General features: G+C 44.2%; 1 protein-coding gene across 3 annotated transcripts in view; it reads left to right on the top strand.

Annotated features, from left to right (window-relative positions):
- The window catches only part of DISC1 (DISC1 scaffold protein), a 380,218-nt gene that overhangs the window by 25,878 nt on the left and 327,122 nt on the right, over nucleotides 1–27,218 (top strand). Inside the window, exon 2 of one of the 3 annotated variants that reach the window (XM_047703000.1) lies at nucleotides 14,992–15,131. The exons of the other annotated variants lie outside the window; for them this stretch is intronic. The gene's annotated coding sequence lies outside the window, so the exon portion shown is untranslated. The remainder of the gene's footprint in view (nucleotides 1–14,991; nucleotides 15,132–27,218) is intronic. 3 annotated transcript variants of the gene reach the window in all.

A 27,218-nucleotide genomic window follows, 5' to 3' on the forward strand; every position in this document is an offset into this window, starting at 1 on the left:
TCTAAGACTGTTCACTTGATTAAATGAGGGGTTACATGGGAAAGGCTTTGATAAGTCGAAAGTGCTTTGCAAATATCAGAAATGGTTGTTTATGCATTAGATCTATTAGTAATTGTATTGTCACCATTGTAACATTTATATTCTATTCTGCATTAATACTTCTCATAGGGGGCACCTGGGTGGCTCAGTGGGTTAAGCCTCTGCCTTTGGCTCAGGTCATGATCTCAGGGTCCTGGGATCCATCCCCGTGTCAGGCTCTCTGCTCAGCAGGGAGCCTGCTTCCGCCTCTCTCTCTGCCTCCTTGTGATCTCTCTCTGTCTGTCAAATAAATACATAAAATCTTTTGAAAAATACTTCTCATTAGTTGTCTAGTCTTTAGTGCTTTATTTAAAGGACTCTGGTGATTGCCCCCCCCCCGCCCCCCGCTCAGGCTCCGGCCCCCAGTATTTCATAGAAAGGCCTTGCCATTTTCTGAGTCCTGTATCTTGATTTATTGCTTGGTTGTCTGGATTTCACCACCTGGAGATTTTTATCAGGAAGGCCCATGGTGGTTACTGTATCCAAACCTATGCCAACTGAACAATGACTTTTCATCATCTTTATAATGTTTGACAACTTGGCTGGGTATAAAATTCTTGAGTGCCCCCACCCATGCCCCCAAACTATATCAACAGTGTCACCCAGTTATTGAGTGTTACTTTGGAAACCAACTTGAGTTTTGCCTTTTATATATGTGACTTGAATTTTCTGAGATTCACATAGGATTTGTTGTTTTTCTTTGAAGTCCAGTGATTTTACCAAGATATCTTGGTGTTGGTCATAATATTCCATTTTGTGTGCTGTGCATACCTTTTATCTGCACAGTTAGTTGGTTTTTTGTTTGTTTGTTTGTTTGCTTATTTGTTTTTTACTTCCTTGATGTTTTCTTCGATTATATCTTTGGTTCCCTATTTGTTTTGTCTTCTTGAGGGACACCTACCATCCACATGCTTGTTGCCCTGTATGTATAATGTCTTCTCTTTAATTATTTTTTTCTTTCCCTTTTCCCTTGCATTTTGTCATTTACTCAAGCTGATATTCCAAGTTATTGACTCAATTTTCAAATGGAGCTGCACTTCTTGTTTCTGCTGAGATGACTTTGTTTTATGAATGAGCTGAACAGAACACCCAGGCAGGCATCGCTGGCCGGTGGGAAATCGTCTTAGGTTATTGTTTGCTAAAAATGTTCATGTTTCTCAAATTAACAGTTGGACAGCAGCTGCTTTCTTACAAACGCATGCCTGCGCTCTTCATTTTTCTGAGTACAGTATCTTGGAAAAATACTTTCCTTCTCAAGAACTGGAGAGGAATGTATTAATCTTGGTGTCTGCTATTAATTTCGTCTAAATTTTGCAGTATTTGGCAGATACTCCTCATAGTTTTGAGAAGCAGCCTAGTGTTAAAACATGATTCTGGAGTACACTCTCTGGGTTTTAATTCTTGCTCTGCCAGTCACTAGCTATGTGAGCTTGGGCAAGTTTACTTAACCTCTCAATTGCCTGCCTTTCCTCTTCTATAGAAGGAGACTACTCATAGGGGCTAGTATGAGAATGAAATGAATTAATATTTGTAAGATGTTGATAACAGTTCCTGGCACAAATGTTAAATAGACCCCTTACAAGGGCCCACTAAATGAATACACCATGTCACCATGTATTGTCAATAAAGTTTTCATCCCAACTTCTCACTAAAATATTAGTAGGTTTCACAGAAGTGTGATTAACTTGCCTTTATTCCATTCTCTTGCTCCAGAGGTTGCCTGGTTTGTTTTGGTCATAACATGTTTGTTCTAACATTCGTTTAGAATTGTATCCGGGATATGTGTCTGGCTGACTGATCTATAGTTCTTAGATTCTACTTTTTCCTTTCTTGAAACCAGAGCACTTGCCAATCTTTGGTCCTTAGTAGGGCCATGATTTCTCAAAATCCACTGTACATAGTTCTGTGATTATGTCCATGAGTTCTGTTAGTACTGGATCATAATTTATCTGACCTCATTTGGGGACATGAACTCATTTGAGGTAGCTAGGTGTTCTCTTTCCATCTTTTTGCCTCTTGTGGGCTTCAGTTCCTCCTAATTTATGCTACCACTATCTTTTCCAATCTGAAGATCATTTTCTTTAATAGAAGTGATGGCTGAACATTTGAGCTGTGTAATTCTGCCTTCTGTAATTCTGTAATTCTGTCTTCTCTCTTATCTGTTACCTTTGCCCTAATTTGGGAGCCTGTCCCTGCCTGCTTATCTTTCTTTCCCAGGTTTTGTTTTTTCATTTGAAACACAAATTTTTGCTCTTGTGAGCATAGGGTTACTTTTTCCTCTACTCTTCTTGGTTCTTTGGCTGATCTAATAATCAAATTAACATAGGACAGATTAACAGGAGAAAAGCAAATTTAATTATGTATGTATGGGGGTCACATGAGAATATGAGACCCACAGGCAATCAGGCAATTGAAGCTTATATGCCATTCTGAGCTAAGGGGAAAGGGATGGGGGTCTGGGACCACAAAGGGGTGGAAGACACATTCACAGGTTGCCATGCAGAATCAATGGGACACAGAGAAGTACTTGATCTCCAGGCCCTGCCCAGTTTCCCACCAGCTTACCATAACCAAGCCCTAATTCTCTGTAGTTACCTCTGGTGATAGTTCTCTTCCTGGACCAGGCCCACTGTCTAAATTCTTTCAGGCAGTTAAGGGAGAGGTTAAAATTTTTCTTGACTCTGTTGGGTCTTGATTGCCTTCAGCTCAAAATAATCCATATGCTAAATTGGCATATTTTGGGGACACCTGTTCTGAACCCCTTCACTGTCCTTACCATATTTATAGAAGGTGTAACTCATTCTGATCTTCAGTACTTTTGATTTTTTCCTCATCCACTTTGTGACCCCTTTGTCCTTATTCCTTGTTATTTCCTTTATGCTTATCTTTTTTTCATGCTTATCTTTTTTATTTTTATTTTTTAAAGATTTTGTTTATTAATATAAGAGAAAGAGAGTGAGAGAAAGCATAAGGGGGGAGGGGTTAGAGGGAGAAGCCTACTCCCTGCTAAGCAGGGATCCTCATGTGGGACTTGATCCTGGGGCCTTCAGGATCATGACCTGAGCCAAAGGCAATCACTTAACGAGCTGTGCCACCCAGGTGCCCCTCCTGCTTATCTTTTTTAAATTAAGTTTTTAAATTCCAGTATAGTTAACATATGATGTTATATTAGTTCCAGGAGTATGATATAGTGATTCAGCAATTCCATACATTACTCAGTGCTCATCTTGATAACTGTACTCTTAATCCCTATCACCTATTTCACCCATTCCCCCACCCACTTTCCCTCTGGTAACCATTAGTTTGTTCTCTGTAGTTAAGAGTCTTTTCCTTGGTTTGTCTCTCTGTCTCTGTCTTCCCTTTGTTTTGTTTCTTAAATTCCACATTTGAGTGAAATCATATAGTAGTTGTCTGTTTGACTTATTTCACTTAGCATTATACTCTCTAGCTCCATCCATGTTGTTGCAAATGGCAAAATTTCATTCTTGTTGATGGCTGAATAATATTCCATTGTGTGTGTGTGTGTGTGTGTGTGTGTAAAACACTTATTCTTTATCATTCCATTTATTGATGGGCACTTGGGCTGCTTCCATAATTTGGCAATTGTAAATAATGCTTCGATTAACATAGGAGTGTATTCATCCCTTTGAATTAGTGTTTTTGTATTTTTGGGATAAATACCCAGTAGTGTGATTACTGGGTTATATGGTAGTTCTATTTTTAACTTTTTGAGGAACTTCCATACTGTTTTTCACAGTGGCTATACCAGTTGGATTGCCACCAAAAGTGCATGAGCATTCCTTTTTCTCCACATCCTTGCCAATACTTGATGTTTCTTGTGTTTTTGATTTTACCTGACAGGTGTGAGGTGCTATTTCATGGTAGTTTTGATTTGCATTTTCCTGATGATGAGTAATGTTGGGCATCTTTTCATGTGTTTGTTGGTCACCTGTATGTCCCATTTTTAAATTGGATTATTATTATTACTAGTTTTTGGTGTTGAGTTGTATATATTTTTTATATATTTAAGATACTAACCCTTTGTTGGCTATACATTTGAAAATATCTTCTTCCATTCCATAGGTTGCCCTTTAGTTTTGTTGGTTGTTTCCTTTGATGTACTTAGAAGCTTTTTCTTTTGAAGGTAATTCTTCAAGCTAATTCAACAAGCTAATTCTTTGTTGAAAATTTTTGCGTCTCTGTTCATTAGGGATATTGGCCTGTAGTCTCTTTTTTTTGTAGTGTCTTTATCTGGTTTTGGTATCAGGGTAATGTTAGCCTCATAGAATAAATTTGGAAGTTTTCCTTCCTTTTCTATTTTTTGGATTAGCTTGAGAAGAATAGGTATTAACCCTTTAAATATTTGGTAGAATTCACCTGTGAAGCCATATGGTCCTGGGCTTTGTTTTTTGGGAGTTTTTTGATTACTGATTCAATTTCATTGCTGGTAATTGGTCTGTTCAAATTTTCTGTTTCTTCCTGCTTCAGTTTTGGTAGGCTATATGTTTCTAGGAATTTATCCATTTCTTCTAGGTTTTTCTGTGTATATATACACACACACACACACACACACACGTGTATATATACATATATGTATATATACATATGTTTTCCCCTTAGGTGGGCTCTATGCCTGACATGAGGCTTGAATTCGTGACCCCAAGATCAAGAGTCACATGCTCTACCAACTGAGCCAGCTAGACACCCCTGTTGGCATATAATTTTTGATAATATTCTCTTACAATTGTTTTTATTTCCATGGTATTGGTTGTTATTTTTCCTTTTTCATTTGTGATTTTATTTGGTTGAGTACTCTCTGTTTTTCTTTCTTTCTTTTTTTTTTTTTTTTTATGAGTCTTGAAGGAGGTTTATCAATTTTGTTGATGTTTTCAAAGAACCAGCTCCTGGTTTCATTGATCTGTTCTATTGACTTTTTAGTTTCTAGATCATTTATTTCTGCTCTAATGTTTATTATTTCCTTCATTCTGCCAGTTTTGGATTTTGATTGTTCTTTTTTTAGATATATATATATAGCTCCTTTAGATGTAAGGTTAGGTTGTTTATTTGAGACTTTTCTTGCTTTTTTTTTAAGATTTTATTTATTTGTTTGACAGAGAGAGAGAGCTCATGCACACAAGCAGGCAGAAGGTCAGACAGAGGGAAAAGCAGACTCCCGGCTGAGCAGGGAGCCTGATGTGGGGCTCCATCCCAGGACCCTGGGATCATGCAGACGCTTAACTGACTGAGCCACCCGGGTGCCCCTGAGACTTTTCTTGCTTCTTGAGGTAGACCTGTACTGGATTGTCCCCTTTATTAGCATATGGTGTTCTTTTTGGCTCTTGTTACAGTCTTTGTTTTAAAATCTATTTTGTCTGATATAAGTATCGGTACCTCATCTTTCTTTCGGCAACCATTTTCGTGATAAGAGTTTTTCCATCTCCTCATTTTCAATCTACAGGTGTCTTTAGGCCTGAAATGAGTTTTGTAGGCAGTTTATAGATGAATCTTATTTTTTTATCCATTTTGTTACCCTATGTCTCTTGGAGCATTTTTAGTATATTTATATCCAAAGTAATTTTTGATAGATATGAATTTATTACAATTTTGTTACTGTTTTATGGTTGTTTTTGTAGTTTTCCCATGATTCTGTCCTCTCTTGCTCTCTTTCATGGTTTGTTGGCTTCCTTCCTCCCTCCATCCCTCCCTTCCTCACTTCCTCCCTTCTTTCCCCTTCCTCCCTTCCTTCCCCTTCCTCCCTCCCTCCGTTCATTCCTTCCTTCCCCTTCCGCCTTCCTCCCTCCCTTCCTTCCTTAAATTTATTTATTTATTTATCTTTTTTTAAAAGATTATTTATTTATTTATTTATTTGTCAGAGAGAGAGAGGGGGGGAGAGAGCAAGCACAGGCAGACAGAATGGCAGGCAGAGGCAGAGGGAGAAGCAGGCTCCCTGATGAGCAAGGAGCCCGATGTGGGACTCGATCCCAGGATGCTGGGATCATGACCTGAGCCGAAGGCAGCTGCTTAACCAACTGAGCCACCCAGGTGTCCCTTATTTATTTGTCTTAAAGAGAGAGAATGCATATGGAGGAGAGGCAGGGGAGAGGGAGAAAAAATCCCAAACAGACTGCACTGAGCATGGAGCCTAGTGAGGGGCTCAATCTCACGACCCCGAGATCACAACCTGAGTCAAAACCAAGAGTCAGACACTAAACTTACTGCACCCAGGTGCCCATGGCTTTCTTTATTCTTTTCGTATCTATTACTGGTTTTTGATTTGTAGTTACCATTAGGTTTGTATATAACATATATATAGCAGTCTTTATGAAGTTGATGGTTGTTTAGGTTTGAACCCATTTTTTACTCCTCTGCCCCTACATTTTAAGAATATGGTATCATATTTTATATAATTTTACTTTGTGAATCCCTTGACTAATTTTTACAGATATACTTATTTTTACTACTTCTGTATTTCCTACTTTTCATACTCTTACTTATGATCTTTCCACTCAAAGTATCCCTTTAATATTTCTTATAGGGTTGGCTTGGTGGTCATGGAACTCCTTTAGTTTTTGTCTGAGAAACTCTTTATCTTTTTTTTTATTCTGAGTAGTAGCCTTGCTGGATAGAATATTCTTGGCTACAGATTTGTCCCTTTCAGTACTTTGAACATATCACACTGCTCCCTTCTATCCCACAAAATTTCTGGTGAAAAATCAGATCATAGCCTTAGGGGGTTTCCCTGTATGTAGCTGTCTTCTTCTTTCTTCCTGTTTTACAATTTTTTTCTTTATCACTACTATTTGGCATATTAATTGCTATGTATCTTTGTGTGGATCTCCTTGGGTTGACTTTGTTGGAGGATCTCTGTGCCTCCTGGATCTGGATATTTGTTTCCTTCCCCAGATTAGGGAATTTTTCAGGTATTATTTCTTCAAGTAAATTTTCATGTCTCCGTTTCTCTCTATTCTTTTGGGATCCCTATAATGTGAATGTTACTATGAGTGATGGAGTCAATGAGTTCCCTAAATCTAGTCTCATTTTATATAATTTTCTTTTCCCACTTGCTCAGCTTGATTGCTTTCCATTACTCTGTCTTCTAGGTCATTAATTTGTTCCTCTGCTTCTTCTAGCCTTCTATTTATTCCATCAAGTGTATTTTAAATTTCAACTATTGTGTTCTTTATCTCTGATTTTTTTTAAATGTCTCAAGCCCAGTGGATATCTTTATGATTTATGATTATTACTTTAACTTCTCTATCAGGCATATTATTGTTTTGCTTAGGTCTTTTGCTATAATTTTTTCCTCTATTCTTTCACTGGGACATATTCCTCTGTCTCCTCGTTTTACCTAACTGTGTCTGTTTCTGTGTGTTAGGAAAGTCAGCTACGTGTCTTGCCCTTGAAAGTAGTAGGTGGGACATGCAATTTTAACAAGATGGCAGTGATCATCTTCCAGAGGGGATGTTCAGCTGCTGTGGAGACCAGGGCTAGCTGAGCTTGCTCTGCAAAGTGTGCATGGATGGGGGGCTACAGCTTTAACAAGATGTGTGCATCCTCTGCAGGAGGTTGGAAGGTGCAGTGTTGGCAAGGTTTGTGCAGGGTTCTGGGGGAGGGGATCCGCAGTGCCAGGACTGAGACAGGCCTGTGACTGAGGCAAGAGAGGGAAATTAACCTGCCACCTCCTTTGTTCCTGGAGAAGTTCCTCAAGGAATTCTGAGACTAGTAACTAACTCTCTCTCCTGTATGCCTCAGGCATTTTTCAAACTGCTGCTTCTAAGCTATATCTTCATGGGCTGTTTGTTGTGCTTTTTCTTTAAGGGTGGGGGCTCAGCTTCCTGTCATCCTCCAGCCTCTCTCAGAGATGCTGATTTTTAGAGCTGGTTTTAAGAACTCATGAAATTTGGTTCTATCTTTATAATAGTAAGTAATAACCTTAAATCTACCTTTAAAATTTTTAGTAGAATTCTTTTTTTAACATCTTAATTTAATTTTTTTTTTATGTTCCAAGATTCATTGTTTATGCACCACACCCAGTGCTCCATGCAATACGTGCCCTCCTTAATACCCACCACCAGGCTCACCCGACCCCCAACTCCCTCCCCTCCAAAACTGTCAGTTTGTTTCTCAGAATCCAGTCTCTCATGGTTTGTCTCTCCCTCCGATTTCCCCCAACTCACTTCTCCCCATCTCCTAATGTCCTCCGTGCTATTCCTTATGCTCCACAAGTAAGTGAAACCATATGATAATTGACTTTCTCTGCTTGACTTATTTCACTAAGCATAATCTCTTCCAGTCCCATCCATGTTGATACAAAAGTTGGGTATTCATCCTTTCTGATGGCTGTATAATATTCCATTATATATATGGACCACGTCTTCTTTATCCATTTGTCTGTTGAAGGGCATCTCAGCTCTTTCCACAGTTTGGCAATTGTGGACACTGGTGCTATGAACATTGGGGTACAGATGGCCCTTCTTTTCACTACGCCTGTATCTTTGGGGGTAAATACCTAGTAGTGCAATGGCAGGGTCGTAGGGTAGCTCTGTTTTTAATTTTTTGAGGAATCTCCACACTGTTTTCCAAAGTGGCTGCACCAACTTGGATTCCCACCAACAGTGTAATATGGTTCCCCTTTCTCCACATCCTCTGCAACACTTGTTGTTTCCTGTCCTGTTAATTTTAGCCATTCTAACTGGTATAACATGGTATCTCAATGTGGTTTTGATTTGAATCTCCCTGATGGCTAGTGATGATGAATTTTTTCATATGTTTCTTAGCCATTTGTATATCTTCTTTGGAGAAGTGTCTGTCCATGTCTTCTGCCTGTTTTTTGACATGATTATCTGTTTTTTGGCTGTTGAGTTTGAGGGGTTCTTTATAAATCTTGATATCAGCCCTTTGTACTGTCATTTGCAAATATCTTCTTCCATTCTGTGGGTTACCTCTTTGTTTTCTTGACTGTTACCAAAAAAATGCTATACCTTCCAAATTAAAAAAATAAACATAGGACATGTTGCAAACCTAAAAACTAAGAGAAATCAATAAAGCACAACAGAAGCTCCATTTTATAAATGAATAATTAAAGAGTGCATGAGTGGCACAGTCAGTTAAGTGTCTGATTCTTGGTTTCTGCTCAGATCTGATCTAAGGGTCCTGAAATCAGGCCCCACATGGGGCTCCATGCTCAGCGCAGAGTCTCTTTGGCTTTCTCCCTCCCTCTCCCTCTGTCCCTCCTAATCTTGCTTGCTTGCTCTTTTTCAAATAAACAAATAAAATCTTTTTAAAAAAATGAATAATTCAAAGATCCAAATTCTTGCTTTAATAGTAGTTCACATCTTCAAAGAAAAGGAAATACTTTTAGATATTTTCAAATGTAATTATTTTTAATCTGTGAAAAAAGAAACCTAAAACAGAGTACCTCCAGAAGCTGGAAATGGGGATAGGTATGAACACATGTGTCGCAGAAAGTGAAGGTGGGAAATAACGCATGTACACAGAAAGTGAGGGAAGGAAGAATACATGTACCCCCATTGCACCAGTACATCGATGGTGCAGATCTCCATTTGTTGACCCAGAAAGAGGTTCACAACACAGCACTGAGTTTTAAAAGCAGGTTAAAAAATAGCTATTTTAATGTGATACTACTCAAGAGTATTGGTACATGTGTCAATGGCCCTAAAGAAATATCAAAACAGATGCTGATCTGACCACCTTAGGCTACTGGGAATCTAGAGATTTTTACCAATGAGCTCCTATCGTTTTGCAATGAAGCAATCACATTATTTTTAAAGCATTCCTCTTCCAATGAGAAATTCATGCTATCGAGAGCGTGGTTAAAGAGTTGCATGCATTGCAGTATTACTACTCTTTTTAATGTAATTTGACAGATGCTATTAAAATTGAACGTGTGCATAGGCATTGGTCAGGGGTCTTATGTAATGAAGACTTGAATGTGTTGGGAGAGTGAAAGCCACTGCACAAAGTTGTACAGATCTATTTGAATTGACTGAGACAGATGTCCAGGATTTATTGTTTAGGTGACAGACGTCCATTTATTTAATGTTGGGTGACAGAAACCAATAAAATAATAAGTCTTCAAAAAAAAAAAAAAGAACTCATGAAGTTTGGCCTTTCGGATTTTCAAAGCCAGATACTGTGGGGGATTTGTCTTCTCTGTACAGGCTTTCTGGTGTGATAGTCAGTCTCTCACCCCTCTCCACACCAATGGCTCCCTCTCTTTGGAGGTCAGACCTGTGGTGTTCAGCTTCCCACTGTGTTCTGCCCTTCCAACCTCTCCAGTGTGGCCTCTTCTCTACATCTAGTTGTGCGGTTTGTTCTGCCAGGCTTTAGGTCATGTTCTCGGTTATTTGCATGATGTGAGTGTTACCTAGTATCCATGGGACAGGGGCATTCAGGGTCTTCCTACTCTGCCATCTTCCCTGGAACTCTCCCTTCTGTTCATCTGTCCACATGCCCTTGGAACATTCTACCTTTCAGACAGCTTCCCTTGCAGTCTGGGAAGTACTTGGAGCTACCTTACCCACTTTGCCTGCCTTGGGGTTATTGTGCGAGCATATTCAGTGCTCGGGCACTTGTCAAAAGTATATGTTCCTCTAATTCCTGTGCTTGGGATTCTGGTTTGGGAGGGCTGGGAAAAGGCTCAGAAATCTGCGTTTTCATAGACCTCTTGGGTGCTTTTGATGCATATGATCCCAAGACCACTCTCAAACCCAGCTAGTCTGAAACAGAAACTCCCGAACTTTCTCCTCACTCATGGCTTCAGTGAGGGTGCTAGTGAATACAGGGTTCTCCCAGAACCACCCAGGGGTCAGCCACGTGTTCTTGGCTTGCCAGCTTTAATTCTGTCCCCTCCTTTTCTGTTGAGGAAAGATAACTGAATGAGCGTAACATAGCATTAAGTGCGAACTTGAATCTGTTCTAATTATAACAAATTAAATGACTCACAGCTTTAGGGCTTTATTCCTACTCCAGCTTATCTCTGGTGTGCTGTTGCCTGATGGTAAGAACGACTAACCCCAGACCTTTTTTTGGGGGGGCGATTTCTAACTCCAGCTTGACTTGGTCACTTTCTCCAGAGGTTTCCTTCCCTTTCATGTGATGGATCCATGTTGTGTGGCTGTCAGATTAAATCTGGTGCTGTTCACCGGGGAAGATCTTTCATAATGAGCCTCTGCTTGAGACCAGATTGGCTTCAGTACATTTTTAGTTTGGAAAACTTTTGCATAAAGAGCTTCGTAAGGTAGTTAAGTTTGGACATTCTTGCTGTGCCGTGTTCCTCTTAGAGTTCCTAGTACTTTTTCTGGAATATTTTATAGATAATCAGTAAACACCATGGAACAGTTACCCTTTGGGGGAATTATATCTGAAACTCAACAAATGTGAAAACAGGTCATATAGACTCCTTAGGAATTAAGTCCCAAGCTCTCAGAGATCTCAACTTATCCCAGACTCTCATACAGAAAAGTCAGTATCTATTGCCTTTAGGAAAGGGTTGAGGCTGAGAGGAAGGCTAGTCGTCCTGGGTTCTAGTCTTGGCTCCAGCACCAGGCAACTGTGTGACTTTGGACAAATTAACTTCTCTTCCATAAGCCTCAACAATCTTATGATAGAAACAGGGTAATGATAACCCTTACCTTAATAGGTTCTGGTGAGGATTCAATGACATAAAAAATGTGTTAAGAGCTTAGATTGTGCCTGGCACTTAGTAGATGCTCGGTGAATTTTGGATTAGTAAATGAATATCAATTGTGTCGAATTCGTCAAGCTAGGTTTTGATGTTTATTTTCAAATCTTTGCTTTCTGAGTTGCTTTCTAGATCACATCTGTTAGGTTTATCATAAAGCCTTATAATGTGGGGGAAGGTAGTGTGGGCCGAATATCGTGGGCAGTAACCGGGCTGTTACAGTAACAATATTGGATCCAAAAACTACTGAGATAAGACCGGGCTATCAGCCTTAATAAGATTTTTCATTTCTGTAGCACTTACGTGTTTTCTCATGTCCTATCTCATTTAAACATACAGAAAAACTGCAGTGCAGAGAAGCTACTGATTTTCTTTATGTTCCCTCATTAGGCTGGGTCTGACCCTGGAATGCAGAATCAGATTGGTGGTCTGGAATGCCATCTGACAGCTTTTTGTGGCATATTAGAGCCCCTGTTGGGTACATAGAGTGTCTAGTACTATGCTAAGCACCAAAGGCAGTTATAAAAAAAAGAGCTTTGAACTTTTGTGGCCATGTGTATTTAGTTCTGCTTAAGAACATAGTTACATGAATTTATAGCCAGTATAATGACAAAGCCTGATGACCTCAAACATTCCAAAACTAACCTTGAAACTCACCTTCTAGAGGGTGAGGATTTGTATGGTGTCCCTGATGCCCTTTTATTTTCACCCTGTCCCTACCCCCATCCAAACTCACCCCCTCATTTTAATGCTGTCTGGCTCTCTGTCAAGATTCGTTGTATAATTGAAAAAATGCTCCCAGACATAATTTCTGGATCAGGATTTCTGGACTTCTGGATTTAAAATAAAGCTGATCAGAGAGTTCTGACTGTAAGCAGGTGAAAACAATCTCTCTAAAAGATATTGATAGGGCGCCTGGGTGGCTCAGTGGGTTAAGCCTCTGCCTTCGGCTCAGGTCATGATCTCAGGGTGCTGGGATCGAGCCCCACGTCGGGCTCTCTGCTCAGGAGGGAGCCTGCTTCCTCCTCTCTCTCTCTCTGCCTGCCTCTCTGCCTACTTGTGATCTCTCTCTGTCAAATAAATAATCTTAAAAGATATTGATAATGAAAAGCTGAGAACCTGGAGGCTCTGCATACAGCTCGGGGGTGGGGTTCTGTGGAATCACGTGCATCTCTGTGCATCCTGCTTATTGGCTGCTCCTGACCGTAAAGTGTGGCACCGTCTTGGTGTATCTTACAAAAATGATACATCTGTTTCCCCTTGGATGATCGCCGGGCCCCGAGGTCCTCCCCATGCCCCTTCCCTCCACCCCCCGCCCCGCGCTCACACAATTCTACTGTAGACTTGCTCTGGTGCTTCTGTGGTTGTTAACGCTCATTCTCAAAGGCAGGGAACTAGACAAGAGGAGGATTTCATGGGAAAACACTTGTAGGTTGCTTTTTGACCCCAAGAAAACAGTTCCTTTTATAATCAGACATATATGCTCTTTATAAATCTTCCATTCACACACACACTTACTCTCAAAATTTCCCCGGCTAGTGGGTCTCTCAAGGTGGCTGTGTGCCATCGCCTGCCTCCCTAATGAGGCTGCCATGAAGGAGACCAGCAGAGAGGTCTGTGCGTGCTATTGGCTGCCTCCTTCCGAGGCCACTGGTTGAGCATTTACTTGGTCTTCATTTTGTTTTCCATCTTAAGGACCCTTCTCTGGTCCCTTGCCCTCTTGTAACATCATTCTCCATGAGCTAGAACCCCTTCCCTGCTAGTTGTGTATCATAGTTCCCTCCTCTTTTCTCTAATTGTTTGGTTGAGTGACTTCTCCTTTCTCATCAATTGTAACAGTTGTGTATGAGTATGAGTCATCCTTTCGGGGACATTTTTAGATCTAGCTGCTACTGTCAGCCAAGGGGACAGGAAAGAGCCCTGCCTGGGACCCTCCTTCTGGCCAGTCTTCCATTCAGGATCCAGAACCTTTTGGCTTGGAATCGCATTCACCAGCTGTGAATCTACCTGCCTATCCTGCCAGACCTGCGTTCAGCCTCTGCTTGGACACAGGGCAGGTGGCAGAGGCCTTCCCAGATCCTCTGGGTAAAGTCCAGATAGTTACGTCTCGCACCCTCTCCGAGGCTTACAAGGCCTGACATATAGTAGAGTTCTCAGTAAATGCTATTGTTTTTCTTCTTTCTCATTTCCTGGTTAAATAAAATACAAGTTAGTTTGACATGATCCATTTTGCATAAACCCACGAAGGCCCTTTTCATCTGTAAGAGCCCACAAAATGTCCTGTTATTAATCTTCAGAAACTTCTCAGGTGTCTGTGTTATGCTCATTGGTTTGCAATTACTGGACCACAGTTTGCAGGAAGGACCTAGTTCCCTTTTTAGAACCTGGGAGGTTAGTCGTATGTTTCGTTTGCTGACATATCTCTATCATCCTGGGTCCCTCAGAGACCACCATGGCAATTTCCCAGTCTCGTTTTCACCTCCCTCCAGCACAAGTGAATTAAAGCCAATTTATTACTCAGGATTGCCTCATTTATTTCAAAATAGGCTGCGTACAAAGGAAGTTCTGTTCCCTTAGCGAGAGCTAACTCAAGTTTTAAAGCCCATTCTAGGGAAAAAAAACCCCCCAGACGTATCTAGTTTGTGTTAGCTATTAAAAACCTTTTTTTTTAAAAAAGAAATAGTTCTTTGGATGTTGTTGTTTCCAGAGACTGGAAAGGTAAACAGAGAGAGGGGAAAAACCTCCTGATTTTGAGTGTTTAGAGTGTGTGAAATGTCACTTTTCTCCTTAACTGTTCCCTAAAGGAAACTGAAGAAATGTTCAAAGTAGCATTTGGTCAAGGAATGCACATGCAGAGGATTTCTGTAGCTCTAGGGAAAAATATAGATCTGCTAAAGTTTTAATAAGTTTCTTTTATTTGTCAGAAATTGCTTAAAGATTGTCTGGTATTTTTTTTTTTTTTATAGTTTGGACTTATTTTCCCCATGAACTTTTATGCCTTTATGCTCACCCATTTATTTTCTCTGTCTTCTACCCTCTTAGAAAGGTAAGAGAAAAAAATACCCCAAACAAAACTAACTCTCAAGCAGACTGTTGAAGAACATTACCAGAACCAATTAACAAATTCCACCCCCCCCTCCAAAAAAAACCCCACATGTATATAAAGGAGGGTAAGGGAGAAAATTGATAGCTCTTCCCTCCTTTTAAAGACTGTCCAGGGAAATTCCAAGATGTTATCAGGATTCAGCAATGACTTCAGATGCCCAGAAGAACTTGGAGAAAGAAACTAAAATTTACTGAGCTTGGATTGCCACTTGCCACAAGCTACGATGGGCTTTTGCAAATACAGGTTAGTGACTTTATTGTATCCCCAGAACATTCCTTAAAGGTGTGGGGATTATGCCCATTTAACACATGAGTACACCGAGGCACAGCGGGCTAAGTCACTTGCTCTGCATCACCCAGATGGGAGATGACAGAATCAAGATCCCGCTTTCCTTCTAGCCACCGGACCCCCTCTCGGAATATTAAACTGTTAAACCTCATACTTAACAGACGAAATGAGTCATCTCTGGTGGTAACTCGGGACTTGTCTGTATATGTCCTCTGCTCCCGGGTGGATTTGGTGTGATCTCCAGGCAGCCCTGGAGTGAGACTGTAAATGGGAAAACTGACCTAGAAAACACTGTACTGGTCTTATCTGAAGAAGGAGTACTGCCAGAGGGGGCTGGTCGGGATGGAGCCGGGAACAGCAGGGCAAAGAGGAAGAACGTGTCATTTCCACCCTGCTTGGCCTGGGAGGGAGGTGAGAACCAGTAGGCAGTCCTCCGTCTGCGTGGTTGATGCCAGCAGCGGTGAGATCGTGGCAACGCCGAGAGAAGTGGACAAGTGGCTCGTTCCTTGCAGGGAAGGGATGAGGAACGTTTCCAGATGAGAATGCTGAGGCTCAGGGAAGGTACCCTTGGGCAAGTCCAAGAGGGGCAGAAGGACGTTGAAACCCAGTCCAACTGCACAACGCTCTTGGGGACGTCACAAATATCACCCTGGGATACACGGCAGTCGCTTCTTTTCTGGGGGATAGTTGATTGTGGACCCCAGGTCCCGTGAGGGACTTGGCTACACAGAGCGAGGCGCTCGGAGCTTACCAGTGTGGGTGTTCGCCCTTGGGCATCCGTCCCTCGCTGATGCACACCCACCTCCCTATAAGCAGGGCCTCCGAGGGCACGAGCAATTTCTCTCTCGCATGGTTTCTGGCCCAGAGCCCGGCTGTGATACACCTTCGAGTGTGTCCTCCCCGTATTCTGAATTCCAGTCCCAGGGGAGCGGCCGAGCCCTCTCGCTCTTGGCCTCCTCTGGCAGATGGCCCCGATCTGAGTGTGGGTGTGATGTCTGTCCGAGAGTAGTGGCTGCTGGAGACGCTAGCATCTCATTTTAATAATTTAAAAAATCATAAAACGTGCCACTTTGGGAACAAAAGCTTTCAAAAGGAGTTTAGTGAGGGCGATGAGTTGCTCTCCATCGTGAGGAAACATATTGCTGTAACCAAAGCCGCTTCAGACATTCCCGCATCAAAGCTTCTGTGGGGGCTTATTCTTAACAGTGAAATGTATCGCTTTGTTCGAGATCATTCCACAGTGAGGAGGCACTATGAAAGCAAGAAGAGACAGGAATTCCTTACAATTAATTTTCACTGTATGAATGTAAATGGATCCTTGAAAAAAGTTTGTTCTCTTAAATACCCCAAGTATTCCCCAAGGTAATCTTCGGGAAAGGATTACTGTTGAGACAAAGCCTGTGTCGGTCAGTTGCGAAGTTTACCTCTGCTTCACCCCTGCCTCATGTCATCAACTCCAAATGCCAGCTGGGTTTGAATTGGTCAGAGACTCGAGCTTTCTAGATAGAGTTGTGGCCTCTTAAAACCGGGATTCATATGTTATACCTCAATAGACGGTGAGGCTAGAGGAGTTGTACGAATGAGGGGTCCTCGAGTATAGACGGAAGACAGTCATGGTCTATTAGAGGATGTCCCCTTCCATCTCACATCCAGCTGAGGTATGGGTCCCCTGACCACCTGTCCACGTGCGTATGGTGTCACGGGGTCCCGATCTTTCTCACACAGGAGGCGTATGATGCTGATTTCTTTCTTATTCCCTTGGACCAGTGCACCAGGTTTCCATACTAGAGTGCGGGGTGGGGGGATGTACTGAATTTCCTCTTGTTTTCTAATAGAGCCATGGAGCAGTACATTTGCGATGCTCTCACTGTATCATTTTTTAAAGTCAGGTATTTAAAGTGGCACAAACCTTTGATGTGGGCTTAAATTCTGAGTATTATAAAAATTCAGCGCAAAGCAGGGACTTTCTTAAAAGACGCTGCCGTCTCGAGGGTACTACTTCTGTGTGAAGTGCTGACAATTTGGGATCATTTTTTAATAAACACATCTCATATTTGGCACACAAAGTGGGGCATTTAGAAAGCCATGAAAATAAGTCCATGCATAAAATATGGCATTAAAAAAGGTAACTGTGAACTTTGCAGATGGACTGGCATGAGAAAAGCTGTCTTTTGTTAGGGTGGACGTGAGAGCTTACGGCTCTTTGCTGCTAAAATAAGAGCAGGAACTTAAGTTGTTTGGTTATTTGGAAATAACAGCTAGAAAGAGGGCTCCTTCTGGTTCATCCATATTTTATTAGGGCAGCAGTTAAAAAATTCATTAGAGACGCCCATCTGTAGCTAGCAGCACGCTGAGGGCGGTTCAGATGGCGATCAGAGTTTTGAGTAGCACTTTACATGAAAAGAAAAAGATAATCGTTTATGAGAATTAATAGCACCACGGAGAGAGGCTGTCCAGTGATTTCAGAGCAAACACTTCCACGTGGTCTGTGAATCTCTTTCTGCTGAATTCCTCGATGACCTGCTTGAGCAAGAGGTCGATCCAGGCGTAGAAAGGAAAGAAAACAGAACACAGAAAACTGGATTAGAGAGGTGGAAAGGGATGGGTTGGCAAGAGAGTATAGGTTGTCTCCTTGATGCTGTGATGGGCGGGGTGTGTGTGTGTGTGTGTGTGAGCGGGGGGGGGGGGGGGGCAGAAGGAGAGAGACACAGAGAGGGAGAGACAGACAAAGAGGCAGAGAGAGAGAGACAGAGACAGAGAGAGAGTCAGAGAGAGAGAGAGACAGAGACAGAGAATTAGAGAGACACAGAGAGAGAGACAGGCCGCGTGGCAGAGAGGGAGAGAGAGAGTCAGAGAGAGTCATAGAGAAACAGAGTTAGAGAGAAACAGAGAGAGAGGGACAGAGGGTCAGAGAGTGAGGCTGAGAGAGTCAGAGAGAGAGAGAGAGGGTCAGAGAGAGAATAGATCCCTACTGGCCTCCAGGAGTCTTATCAGTACAGGAAAAGGCTTAGAGTCAGACCTGAGGCTGCTTTGGTTAAGCTTTGCCTTGAACTCTGCCTCCAGGTGCCCGTGTGCAGGTGTCTTTGCTTCAGGGTGACATCCTTGTCTTTATCCCTGAATTGAGAATAAAATTGTTTTCGAGTGGTTACTCTGTGCCAGGCATGGTATAGGGCAGTGAAATTCATATTCTGGCCTCTCTTTCCAGCACTTCTATGTCCCAAGTCCCCTGTAACAGACAAGGCAAGCAGAGACGCAGGGAGCTCAGCAGTGTTCACTACGGAGAGGCAGAGCCGAGTGTCAGGTTCAGGGAATCTTTCTCCAGAGTCCACACCCTTCTCTAGTGCAAAGTACAGGTCCACAAATTGTGTGAGCACACAGGCACGTGCTTTTGTTTTAAGATTTTTTTTTTTTTTAATTTAAAGATTTTTTTTTTTATTTATTTATTTGACAGAGAGAGAGATCACAAGTAGACGGAGAGGCAGGCAGAGAGAGAGAGAGAGAGGGAAGCAGGCTTCTCGCTGAGCAGAGAGCCCGATGCGGGACTCGATCCCAGGACCCTGAGATCACGACCTGAGCCGAAGGCAGCGGCTTAACCCACTGAGCCACCCAGGCGCCCTTAAGATTTTTTTTTTTAAACTGACAATGAGTGAGTGAGCAAGAGAGCAGGAGGAGGGGCAGAGGGAGAGGGAGATAATCCCAAGAGACTCTGTGCTGAGTGTGGAGCCCGACACCGGTCTCGATCCCACAACCCTGAGATTGTGACCTGAGCTGAAACCAAGAGTCAGATGCCTAACTGACTGAGCCACCCAGGTGCTCCTGTGTACCTGTTTTTTAAATAAGCCTTTTATTTTGGAATACTTCCAGATTCATAGAAAGCGACAAAGATGCGGCAGTGTTCCTTCCCCCATGCACCCTGCCGCTTCCCCTCCTGCGAACAGCTTCTGTAATCGTGGTACAGTTACGACAACTCAGAAATGAACATTGGCACAATGAGCTAAACTAGAGATCTTACCTGGATTTCACCAGGTTCCCCACCAATAGTTTTTCTTTGTTATAGGATCCAGTTACCTGTTCCACGCACGGTTTTTGACTCTTAAACTCCCAAGGGTGCTGAATGCTGGCTGGCGGTTTGGCTCCCGTTCCTCTCTGTGCACGTTAGGCAGTGAGACCGTGCCCAGCAGCGGCCTGTCTCCCGGGTCCCTCCGGCCTCCCGCGCCCCAGGGGGTCCTGCTGTGGGACCAGGACTCCCACCGTCTGACCAGAAGTGGAAACCTTATGCGGGCTAGAAGATTCAGAACACATGTATGGGGACACATTGTAGAACAGGCCACTCTTTGTCCACGCCTAGAGGTTCTCTGTGAAAAGCCACATTTCAAGAAACAAAGAAGTTTAGGGGAAAGAGAAGATTCTGCAAAGCAGCAGCCTCAGCAGCGTGGTGAGTGTCGTGTGTGATGAGCTCGGATTCCGAGCACAGCAGGAGCTTCAGCAGGACTCTAACCTGGAGCAGATGTTCCCAACCCTGGCTTCCCCCTGGGATCACCTTGTGAGTGCCGAGTCCCACCACCCAGCATGGCGAGTTCCTCATTTTGAAAAGAGACCCCGGTGACTGCCGGGCAGCCAGGTTTGGGAACCACTCAGTGTTGCCGTTGGAACGTGAACGCGGAGGACAGCAGGTGACAAGGGTCCGCACCCCACGAATGGCACTGGATGCTTCGGGCTGCATGTCGCCAGGCTGATATCCCATAGGCGACTCCTCTGGGAAGCACACGTGATTACCCACGTCATTTCCAGTCACTTCTTTTCCCCGGCCTCCTCCTCTTCCAGAGTTCGCCGCCGCCGGGGGCATCCTGGGCTCTTCAGGATCTCCGCCTGCCAGCTGTGTTTCCAGCTGTCTTCTCTCCAGTGCAGGGCCCTGCCTCTGCCTGTCCCTGCACCCCATGCCGTCCCTCCACTCCCCGACAGCCTCCTGGGCTTCCTCATGACCCACCGTCTGCTGCATGATCCACAGGGGCCCAGCCGGCCTGGGCCACAGATGTTTGAACCTCTTTGAGCTGTCACCTCCATTGCTGCGTACTTGCTCGTCCTCCATGGAGAGGGACCTCCCCTCCGTTGTGGCCTTGTAGCCTCTACCTCTTGGTTCAGCTGTGGGATCGGCTCCGGGTGCGTCTCCCTTTCCCACCGCTGTGAGGGCCTGCGGCTCTGAAAACTCCTTACAGACTATCTCCCAGTTATAAAATTCGTCCGATACACACGTTGCAGAGACTATCAGCGCCATGTAACTGCCACCCACTTGAGTGATGACTGGTACCCTTGATCTCCTTCACCAACCACATCTCCTCCCTGAACCAGCTTGCGCTATTTATTTATTTATTTTTTCTCTTTTCTACGTACCTTTAGCCCATACATGTCATGTGTGTTCCAGGCAGAACAGTCTTTCCGGTTTCATTGACTCGGGGCTGACACTCTAGACAGTGAAGCCCCCGTTCAGCGTGGGGCTCATCCCTTCCAATGGAGAGGCTGTTCGAGGAAGTGAGGTCTGCGGCCCGGGAGTCAGAGCTCTGCATTTCGGTGACCAGGAGGCTAATAGAAACCACAGAGCTTTGCCCGTGGTTGGCCTAGAGGGCCGTGCTCTGCAGACCTGTGGGCGTTTATACCCGCTGGGCGTGTGGCTTTAAAGATTATGGAAATTTGAGATCAGGAGGAAGTGGCTCTGGTCACCCAGGCCCATGGTGACCAGTCACGTCTAGGAGAACGATCTGCCTCTCAGAGGGACAGAAGAATGTCCGTTTGTGAAGATGACACGTCCGCAAGCCTGTGGTGACTGTTTGGCCGAGAGACTCATTGAGAATATCACTCTTCTGGCCCCAGATCTTTGTGTGTTTAAATACTGCCTGCGGGAGGGCGGTGGAGGCGGGAGGCCGCTCAGAATGCTACAGAGAACTGCTGCTTGCCCTTCATCACATAAGAGACCCGGAGTCAACGCGAGGTGCGCAGCAGAGGACATACACAGATGGCCGGAGCAATGGGACACCCTCCTGGTCCCGTGATCTGACCCGGGAAAGGACCAGGCTGACTGTGCGTGCGGCAGGCGCGCTTCCCTCATTTTTGCCTCTGTTTGGTGCCTTCTAACTGTTGTCCTGGCATCCTCTCTCACTCCCGTGGGGTCTGTTCTCTGCGGAGTGAGCTCTTAAAACATGCTTATCCGTTCACGCCCCCCCCCCTTGCTTCCTGTCCTTCAAGGGCCTCGTCCGTCCGGCTCAGGGCAAAGATCCAGGCTTGGTGCAGCCCATACGCCCTGTGGCGTCCGGCTCCATCCTGGCCCGGCCCATCAGTGGTGTCCTCCAGGCCACTCCCCCAGCTGGCCTCCTTCCCTCCTCTAAGTCTCCTTCCTGCACTCTCTCCTGGGACCTCTCGAACTCTGGCTCGGCTGTGCAGCTCAGCCAGATCCCAGCAGACAAAGCCAGGTGCCCTGCCCTGTGCTGCCTGGCACCACGCGCCTGTCCTTCACCACCCTGGCAGGACTCCCTGCGTGCGTGCTTCCAGCCTCTCCCTGCTCCCCCAATGATGGCAAACCCGTAGCGGGCAGGCCACCTGTGCTTGCTGGCTGGACTCTTTCTAGGACATGGTTGGGGTTCTCTGAGGGGCAGACGCAGAGTGACACAGACAAGAGGCTGATTGAGGGGGATGCCCGTGCAGGATAAAGGAGGGGAGCAGGACAAGGCAGGGGAGCGGCCAGCGAGATGGGAGGAAGGAGGCCTCCGATCACAGCGCAGACCTGCTTGTTAGAGTCGTCCCGGGTCGCACAAAACAGGCCTGCCTTGTCACCCTTCTTCCTTTCAATCCCAAGAGGTGCGTTTTGGGGGTGACCTAAATTCGGGAGTATTCTGGGGCTCATGGAGTCTGTGCTTTGCCAAAGGGCAAAGAACTGTGAGGTAAACCAATAGAGCCAATAGAACACCCCATTCACTTAATTTAAATCGAGTTCTCCTCCTCTGTGATTAAAGTAGCCCATTCTGCTCTCTGACGGTTTTTGTGTGTGCGCCATGTGTCTCCTCCCAGATCCCAAGCCACTGAGGGAAGGGATGGTGTCTCACTCGTGTCTGCATCCCATGGAGTAGCTAGCATTCAGTAAGGAGTCGTTTTATTAAAACGGATGGCGCATTAAAGGGGAAACACAATAAATGTTGATTTATTCCTCATGAGCACTCGCCTTGCTTGCTCGATGCTTATGACCATGACCCGAGCCACTTCTGAACCTCAGGTGCTCTCTGAACTGTCAGAGAAAGAGGACCCCGTGCTCGGTATGGCGTTTGCGCTTCGTATGAATACGACTGGATCCCGATTCTTTGAAAACAAGTTAATCCACAGGGACGTGTGGTTTCCTTACGTTTCAGGATCTTTGGTTAACTTTAATGTTTTAGAAAAGACTTATGCCCCGACCATGACAAATAGGATTAAAATTCCTTCCATGAAAAGAATATATTCATTTATGCTTTCTCTATACATTGATATCCAAGTCGTGCTCTGCAAAGTCTTCCATGCTTGTTCTTTCCTGACTACTCTATGTGTTCTCAGCAGCGGCCCTGAGGGAGACAGACATGCTCTCCCCACATGAGTCATTCCCCAAATGAATCACTGAGGAACTGTGTGGCCAGGTGATCTCCCCCAGCCCATGTGGGCATTTCATGTAGATTTGAACTTTGGGTCTTGGTTTTAAGTTCTTGCAAGTAGATTCATGTATATCATGTTTTAAATTGCATATTTTAGATTTCCTATTTAAAAATAAATATTACTGGCCAACGTGTATTGGAATGCTTTCCCTGAATACTAGGATTTTTGGAAAATGATGAGGGTGTCAGGAAGCTCATACATAGCGTAAATGGGGAACAATTTACATACACCGAAGACAATAGCTAGCTGTGCTGGGTGGTAGTAAGTAGGGGGTCAGGAGTGGTGTGGACCGTTCTTAGAGACTTGTGACCTGCACAATCAGGACAAGGTAGCTGATGGGGAAGGGCGTTGGAAGCCGAAGGATGGGAAGGATTTGTCTGGAAGAAGGTTAGAGGCAGGCAGACAGGATTTTTGCTGGTTAACATGGGTTTCCTTTAGTTTCCCCTATAAGTTAGATGAGCATGTGTTCCTGGGCACCTTATCGGGACTGTGTGTAGAGGTCTTTTGTTGTCTGGGTCTACTCTAAGCTCTTGTCTTTTACTCCCCTTGCCATCCCGGAGCTCACTGGGCTGGATGGCGGTGGAGGTGGGGATCCTACATAACCCGGACCAGCAGGTCTGCTCTCCTCTCCCTAGAGTTTGTTCTGGAGCCGGAGACTGTAGGGGATGGAGGAGGCTGCGTGAGGCACGCCTCTCTCCTCAGCCTCTCCAGGCCCAGATGGGCAGAATGAAACCATCTCTGAGTTTTACAAGGAACAGAAGGCACAGCTGGTTTCCCGGTCAGCTCTCAAATCTCTAAAACTTGCCATGTACTTCCTGCCCACTCAACCCTGAGCATAGGCGTCAGGAAGGAAATTTGCCCTCTGAGGTCGGAGTGCATCATAACCCTTCCTTAACTGCAGGGTGTGACGGCAGGTTGGGGTTTGGACCAATCTAAGAGGTAGGATTTCAGGCAGGAGAGATAGTGATAATTGATTTCTGGTCAGAAGGGTTATCATAAGTTTCCTTAAAAAATGAAAATTTAAAAAAATTGATAAAAGGGGATTTGGGGTACAGGGACCTGGGGGTCTTTCTAGAGATTTCTGAGCTGCCATCTGCCCAATATGGGTTTCTTCTAATCCTTCTAGCTCATTCCAGAAGTGCCATCCAGATCTGGCTGTCAGTTTTTCCCTCTCCTGAGGGTTAGGATTAATAGTGTGTGATTGCGGGGCGCCTGGGTGGCTCAGTGGGTTAAGCCGCTGCCTTCGGCTCGGGTCATGATCCCGGGTCCTGGGTTCGAGCCCCACATCGGGCTTTCTGCTCAGCGGGGAGCCTGCTTCCTCCTCTCTCTCTGCCTGCCTCTCTGCTTGCTTGTGATTTCTCTCTGTCAAATAAATAAATAAAATCTTTAAATAGTGTGTGATTGCTTCTGCCCCTTGGGTCGCCTTCTAGGAAGGCCCACGCCAGGGGATGGGACGTGTGAGGGGTCTGATGGATGCAGGAGCTGGGCTGTCCACACAGCTGACCCTTCTTTCTCATCCCCACATTTGGTGAACATTTTTCTCATGTCTGGTCTTCTTGGCTTGTTGTTCAGCGGCACTGTGGCCCGATGACATCTTACCAGAAGCCCAGTAGGAACGTGGGTTCTCTTTGTGGTCGGGACCTTGACATCAGAGACACCCTCAGATAGTGAAACCCCTGAGGAAAAGGATGGGGCAGAGTCCTTCAGACCACATAACATGATGACCCAATTTGACCTTTTTCAAGATTTTAAAAAAAAATCTTCATTGGGATTGTTAGGCCCATTATTAAAAGAAACGAGACTGAGACAAAATGAAAGTTATTTAAAGCTTTATTTTATGATAAGTATTAGAAGTTAGACTGATCGGCCAGGGGGATGAGACTGAGACAAGGTGAAAGTTATGCAAAGCTCTATTCTTTGCTAAGCATTCGAAGTCAGACTGACCGGTCAGGGCCATCTCCGAAGAGAGCGACCACCCCCAGCTTACAGGCTCAAGATTTGACTGACTGACTAGTCTGGGCTGCCTCCGAAGAGAGCGACCCCTCCCAGCCTCACAGACTAACTTGTATAGAGCAAAAGCCTGGCCACACATAGGTGGCCAATGAGACTGTAACATTGCATAGTCATGTTAGGCCACACGCAGGTGGCCAGTTGAATTACAATTTACCCTATATTAGCGCTTTGAACTAACCTATCAGTCTGGTCAGAATTGGCGCTCAAGTTTGGTGCCCAAAAGGCGGGGTTTACATTCTTTGGTGGTTAGGGAGACAGTATGTGTACTTTTTACTGATTGGATGTCTCCACCTGGCCTGACTCATCCTTGTATTCTGGGCTCTGTTATTAGGAACTGACCGACCACAATTTACTGGTTTCCCAGACTTGCTTCTAAGTAAGTTTCTCTGGGGCGGGGGGGCAGGGTCAGTTTAAGTTTTACTGCACAAACAACACAATGGCTTTTAACCAAGATGGAGTCGCTCTGGCTAAATAGGTCCTTACAGTATAAGTACATATAACATAAAATTTACCCTCTTAACCATTTTTAAGGATACAATTCAGTGTCATTAAGTATATCTACTTATTGTACAACTATTACCCCCATCCATTTCCAGCACTTTTTCAGCTTCTGAAGCTGAAACTTTGTCCACATTAAACATCAACTACCCCATCCCTGCCCATCACCAGTCTACTTTCTGACTCTATGCATTTGCCTCTTCTAGATACCTTATATAAATGTATACATGTTTATAAATACAATATTTGTCCTTTTCTGACTGGCTTGTTTCATTTAGCATGATGTCCTCAGGGTTCATCCGTGTTGTGGCCTGGGTTAGAATTTCTTTCCTTTTTAAGGCTGAGTAATGTTCCGTTGTATGACTTTACCACATTTTGTTTATCCATTCACCCACTGACCGACAAGTGGGTTGTTTCTACTGTTGACTGTTGTGAATCACACTGCTGTGATTGTGCACGGGTGCACAATTATCTCAAAGAGATATTTTTTTGCTTTCAATACTTCTGGGTATATAATGAGAAGTGGAATTATTGGACCATGTAATAATTCTATTTTTAACTTTTTGAGGAACTACTATACTCTCTTCACCTACTCTGAATAATACCCATCAAGAAATGCACACTAGTTTCAATTTTTCTGCATTCTAATCCACACTTGTTATTTTCTGTTTAAAAAATTTGATTTCAATGTCTTAATTTTTTTTAAGTTTTTATTTAAATTCCAGTTAGTGGGGCGTCTGAGTGGCTCAGTGGGTTAAGCCTCTGCCTTCTCCTCAGGTCATGATCGAAGGGTCCTAGGATCGAGCCCCACATCAGGCTGTCTTCTCAGCAGGGAGCCTACTTCCCCCCTCTCTCTGCCTGCCTCTCTGCCTACTTGTGATCTCTGTCTGTCAAATAAATAAATAAAATCTTAAAAAAATAAGTTGCAGTTAGTTCACATATAATGTAATATCAGTTCCTGGTGTACAAACTTTCATACAACACTTCCAACCCAGTGCTCATCACAAGTGCACTCCTCAATCACTGCTGGGTTTTTTTTTTTTGATAGTAACCATCTAAATGTGTGGTCTAATTTGGACTATTAACTAATTAATTAATTCCTTCTGTACATTTTTAGTCCTGTCCTTTTCTACTGATTCCAGCTTTGCATGGCGTGTGTCATTAAGAAATAAGACAAATCTTTCTTCTGACTTCCTGTCATTTCAAGTTATCATCCTCAGGGATACACTTGGAGGCAAAGGGTACGGGAAGAGCATGTGTTTTGGAATCGATAGGCCTTGGTTCATCCATCTGTCCCTCATCCATCCATGCATCCATTCATACATCATTTATCAAGCCACTTAGGGGCACAGGAGGGTATTATGCTGGTTTATTGTCCTGAAATGAGCTTTGGTAAGCTATGAGCTTACCAAAACAGGCTTTGGTAAGCTACCATCTGGGAGTTCTGGGCAAACTGAAACCTTCTGGGCTTTAGTTTTATTATTTGTGAAGTGGAAATGGTAGCAAGGGCCTAGGGTTGTATATTATATACCTCTCTCCCTTTCTTTACCCTGACTTCCTCTCCCATCCCCTGATAGCCCTTACTTTCACTCCTCCCTCCACTGCCAGCTTCTGGAATTCTATGTACATGGGTAGTATTAACCCTTTCCTGGCACCAGGCAGTCGGCACGCCCGGCTGGCAAGAGCAGGTTGCTGGGTGAACCTGTCTTGGGCTCTTTTGTCCTTAGATGCTCAAATTCAGGGAACGAGTGGCTCATGGGTCACTGTGCTCATTCCTCAGGATTTCCATGGACACCCATCCTGAAGACTGCTGTGTGCCATGATCATAACACAGGAGGCCCCCAAACACGAAGTGCTTTC

The sequence above is a fragment of the Lutra lutra genome, chromosome 14 (assembly GCF_902655055.1).
Source record: "Lutra lutra chromosome 14, mLutLut1.2, whole genome shotgun sequence".
Taxonomy (NCBI): Eukaryota; Metazoa; Chordata; class Mammalia; order Carnivora; family Mustelidae; genus Lutra; species Lutra lutra.